We start from the raw sequence: 5,647 nt of genomic DNA, 5'->3' as shown, positions 1-5,647 counted from the left end.
CTTTTCCACCTATCCACTCCACCCTCTCCTCCATGACCTATCACCTTCATCCCCTCCCCCACTCACCTATTGTACTCTTTGCTACTTTCTCCCCATTCCCACCCTCCTCTAGCTTATCTCTCCACGCTTCAGGCTCTCTGCCTTTATTCCTGATGAAGGGCTTTTGCCCGAAACGTCGATTTTGCCTGTCCTCGGATGCTGCCTGAACTGCTGTGCTCTTCCAGCACCACTCTAATCCAGAATCTGGTTTCCAGCATCTGCAGTCATTGTTTTTACCACCTAATGCTATGGGCAATTGAGCATGGCCAATTCACCTGGCCTGCACGTGCTTTTAAGGCATTTACATTGTTCCTTAAGTAAAGTCTAACCCTCAATGCTATCCATTGATAGTAAGCCATTTTGGAACATTCCAAGGATAAGATTTTGTATAAAGCCATGCCAATTTTTGTCTTTTACTTTAGATTAATAAATGATTTGCTGGTGTTTCATACAAAATATAAAATCTGGATTGTAAGACCTGCACTCAACATAATTAAATAGGTGAACATAATAAAGAAAATAAATACAATACAATCGTTTCTGATTTGAGGAGATGGTAAAAGGGATTTCCCTTAGTGAGCACCAGCATGTGAAAATTCTCAGCCAACTTCTGAATTGTCTTTTGGACAAAAATTAAAGGAATTGCACCCTCTGGTGTCAGTTGTTAGTACTGCTGTCTGCGAGGAATTCAGATTTTTCTACTCCTTCCTTCAATGTCACTTTCTCAAAAAAAAGTGAATTGACTTCAACGAATATAACAGGCCATGTGTTTGTGGTCCACACGTGCATCCTCTCACTGCTGTTTCAGGCTACCCCAATAGCATATTCTCCGGCTCCTTTTCCCCTCTCTTACAAGTTTAAACTTGTAAGGTTGAGTCCGTGGTTAAGAAAGAAAATGTAATGTTGTCATTTATCTCAAGAGGATTGGTCCAAATCCCTCCAATACCTATCCCAGCCATGTACCTGTCTAAATATTTCTTAAATGGAGCAATTGTACTCACTTTCATCACTATCTCTGGCAACCTGCTCCAGACACTCACTATCCTCTGTGAGAAAAAAAATGCCCCTCTAGACCCTTTTTGTATCTCTCTCCTCTCACCTTAAACCTATGGCCTCTAGTTTTAGATTCCCCTACTATGGGGAAAAAACCATTGGCACTCCAGATTAACTATGCCTCTCATGATTTTATAGCCCTCTATAAGGTCACCCCTCAGTATTCTATGCTCCACGGATAAAAGTCCCAACCTATCTGACCTTTCCTTATAACTCAAACCTTCCAGTCCAGGTAGTATCCTAGTAAATCTTTTCTACACTCTTTCTAGTTTAGAACCTTGAAGTGGTTATTTAAAGCTGGGAACATTTAAGTTTAGTTGTGTGAATATTCGAATTAGAATTAGAATCAGAATCCCAACAGTGTGGAAACAGACCCTTCAGAAAGTCCACACCAAACCTCCAAAGAGTAACCCAACCAGACCCATTCCCCTATTACTCGACATTTCCTCTTGACTAATGCATCTAACCGACACCTCCCTGAACACCACGGGCAATTTAGCACGACCAATTCACCTAACCTGCACATCTTTGGCTTGCAGGAGGAAACCCACACAGACACGGGGAGAATGTGCAAACTGCACACAGACAGTAACACAGCTGTCATTACCTCCATGACAAGACTATCATAATTAATAATGGACTAATCAAATTTAGCAAAATATTATTGGGCTGCAGTTTTTTAAAAAATTAGATTCCCTACAGTACAGAAACAGACCATTTTGCCCAACCCTCTGAACAGTAACCCACTCAGACCCATTCCTCTACCCAATATTTACCCCTGACTAATGCACCTAACACTATGGACAATTTAGCATGGCCAATCCATCCTAATCTACACATCTTTGGACTGTGGGAGGAAACCCATGCAGACATGGGGAGAATGTGTAAACTCCATACAGACAGGCGCCCGAGGCTAGAATCGAACCTACATCCTTGGCATTAGGAGGCAGCAGTGCTAACCACTGAGCCACCATACCACCCCCCACCATGTTCAAGCAAAAGACTATCAAACCCTCAAGACAGGGAATTGAAAGCAACAGTTGATGAAAAAATTAGAGATACCATACAAAAGGGTATCCTCTCTGGCATTTAAGCACTGTAAAGGGAGGATCATGGTATTTCTACCATGTGTGTTGAAATCTTTCAACTGTGCTATATTTAAGTAGCCTGATTTTTAAAAAAAACATCTTTCATTTTGTATAATAATATTATTTATATCTAAGACCAGATCTGGAGCATTGAGTGCTTCTGTTTCAGTGCAAGACTCTAGTAAACAACAAAAAAGGATTGATCAAGGCAGATTTCAGTCTACAATGTGACTTATTCAGAATCACAGAAAAACCACAGAAGAATTACAGTACAGAGGAATGCCGTTTGGCACATTGTGCTTGTACTAGCTTGGATCAGGGTACCAATCCCCTGCCATTCCCACATCATCGCATAATATTTTTATCCAAATAACCACCCAATACCCACTTGAATGCAGTGCATTCCATTCCCTCACTGCTACACTGAGGTGTAGGGACGACACGGTGGCACAACTGCTACACTGAGGTGTAGGGACGACACGGTGGCACAGTGGTTAGCACTGCTGCCTCACAGCGCCAGAGATCTGGGTTCAATTCCCACCTCAGGCAACTGTCTGTTGGAGTTTGCACATTTTCCCCATGTCTGCGTGGGTTTCCTCCCACGGTCCAAAAATGTGCAGGTTAGGTGAATTGGCCATGTTAAATTGCCCGTACTGTGAGGGGAATGGGTCTGGGTGGGTTGCTCTTCGGAGGGTTGGTGTGGACTTGTTGGGCAAAAGGGCCAGTTTCCACAGTGTAAGTAATCTAAATCTAATCTGACAGCATTTCTCTTCACTTCACCCTAACTACTATTGCAGATCACGATACGATCTATATCCTCTTGTCCTTGTTCCTTTGACAAACAGGAATAGTTTCGCCTTATCCAGCCTGCCATGATTTTGAAAGCCTCAATCAGATTGCTTTTTCTCTCCAGGGAGAACAGTCTGAACGTCTTCAATCTATCCTCATAACTGAAGTCCCTCAACTCCGGAATGAGTCTTTTAAATTGCTTCTCTACTTACTGCAATGGGTTCACATCCTTCCTATAATGTAGTTCCCAGAGCTGTACCCAATACTTCAGCTGAAGACTAATGTGACTTGTGCAGCTGCAACATCACCTCCTTGCTCTCTTATACTCTATGCCTCTTTTTAAAAAAGCCAAGAACACTGCATGCTTTATTAACTGCTCGCTACCTGTCCTGCCACATTAAATGCATTACATGCATATACACCCAGGTCCCTCTGCTCCTGCATCCCCTTGAGAATTATAGCCTCTATAGTCTACATCTTTAAATATTGTTCCGATCAAAGTGCATCACCTCACATTTCTCTGCCGCCTATCAGCCCACTCCAACAACCCATCTGTGTCTTTTCTGGAATTCTATACTGATAACATAGATCAACACACCACAGGAACAGGCCCTTCAGCCCATTATGTCTGTGCTGACCATACCATTCTAAATTAATCCCATCTGCCTGCATATGGTCTGTATCCCTCTATTCCCTGTCTATGTGTCTATCTAAATGCCTCTTAAACACTGCTATCGTATCTGTGTCTACCACCTCCCCTGACTGCGTGTTCTAGGCACCTACCACTCTCTATATAAAAAAGCCTTGCCTCACAGATCTCCTTTATACTTTCCCTTTCTCACCTTAAACCTATGCCCTCTACTATTTGACATTTCCACCCTGGGGTGAAAACTCTTGAGTATCCATGATTTATAATTCTTCCAAGTTTTGTGTCATCTGCAAATTTTGAAGTTGCCCCCTGCACACCAAGTTCTAAATTATTGATGTATATCAGGAAAAGCAAGGGACCCAGACCGTCTTTTGGATACCTCTACTACAAACATATCCCAGTCATTACTCCATCTCCTATCTCCCAGCAACCGCATTATTAATGTCCCTTTTATAACATGACCCATAACTTTCCTGAGCTCTGGATAACTCTACTACAAACATATCCCAGCCATTACTCCGTCTCCTATCTCCCAGCAACCGCATTATTAATGTCCCTTTTATAACATGACTCATAACTTTCCTGAGCTCTGTTGTGTGGAGCTGGAAGTCCATGTTATCTCTTCAAAAATCCTGGTGAGTTAGTGAAACACAATTTCCACTTTCAAAATCCATGCTCTTACTAATCCAACAGTTTGACGAATGACACTGGAGTTGAAAAGTAAACTGAGTTTCTATATACAGATGCTGCCAGACCTGATGTATTTCTTCAGATTATTTTTTTTTTCAAGTTTCCAGTATTCACAGTTTTTTGTGCTTTCCCTCCTTTCACCACCCTTTTGCTGGTCAGATGGCCAGAGAAGACTTTGGGACACCTCTATTATGTTGGCTACCAACCTTTTCTCATAATTTCTCTTTGCTTTGTTATTTGTTTTTTCACCTCCCCTCTGAACCTTGAACCTTCCTCCTGGTTCTCAGTGTTGTTTTCTGCCTGACACTTGTCATAAGCACATTGTTTCTTCATTATCTTAATTTCTATCTCCAGTAACATCATCAGCCGAGATCACAGTAATTCAGGGTCCTTGTGGGATTTGAATTTATTGGATTTAAGAGGGATCTGTATATTTCATTTTGAAAGTAATGAGCATATGGAATGAATGAAGGAATGATAATGATGATGATTTATTGCCACTTGTTCTCTATACAATGAACAACACAATAAAATATAGTGAGAAGCTTTAACTGTTGCCACAATCTTGCACCATTTTGAATATTTTAAGAAAAACGAATGAAAAAGATAAAGCTAAAAGAAAGTCCATCTTCTTTTCACCGCCTCTACCATGAGTCCAGAGCCAGCTGACCAATGATATCTGTGGCACTGCCCCACCAATGCCTGCACTGAACTCACCAACATCGGAGTCTTCAGGCAACATCTCTTTGTCACTGGGGCCAATCTCACTGATGGACTGCTGACGTTGGGTGGTTGCAGACATAAAATAGCTGTGATGCACAGTTTATTGCAGATTTTGAAAGTAGCTTTGAGTGTTGCTAAGATTTCTCTGGAATTGGAAGATAAAACAGGAGATTATTTGAACCCGTTGTTGTGGTTCTGTCCGCCGAGCTGGAAGTTTTTGTTGCAATCGTTTCGTCCCCTGGCTAGGCGACATCATCAGTGCTTGGGAGCCTCCTGCGAAGCGCTTCTTTGATGCTTCCTCCAGTGTTTATAGTGGTCTGTCCCTGCCGCTTCCGGTTGTCAGTTTCAGCTGTCCGCTGTAGTGGTTGGTATATTGGGTCCAGGTCGATGTGTTTGTTGATGGAGTTTGTGGATGAATGCCATGCCTCTTGGAATTCCCTGGCTGTTCTCTGTCTGGCTTGCCCTATGATAGTAGTGTTGTCCCAGTCGAATTCATGTTGCTTGTTGTCTGCGCGTGTGGCTACTAAGGATAGCTGGTCGTGTCGTTTCGTGGCTAGTTGATGTTCATGTATGAGGATTGTTAGCTGTCTTGTCCTTTTGGTTGTGGTATGTCCTC

The sequence above is a fragment of the Chiloscyllium plagiosum genome, chromosome 6 (assembly GCF_004010195.1).
Source record: "Chiloscyllium plagiosum isolate BGI_BamShark_2017 chromosome 6, ASM401019v2, whole genome shotgun sequence".
NCBI lineage: Eukaryota > Metazoa > Chordata > Chondrichthyes > Orectolobiformes > Hemiscylliidae > Chiloscyllium > Chiloscyllium plagiosum.
Note: the sequence above shows the minus strand (reverse complement) of the source record.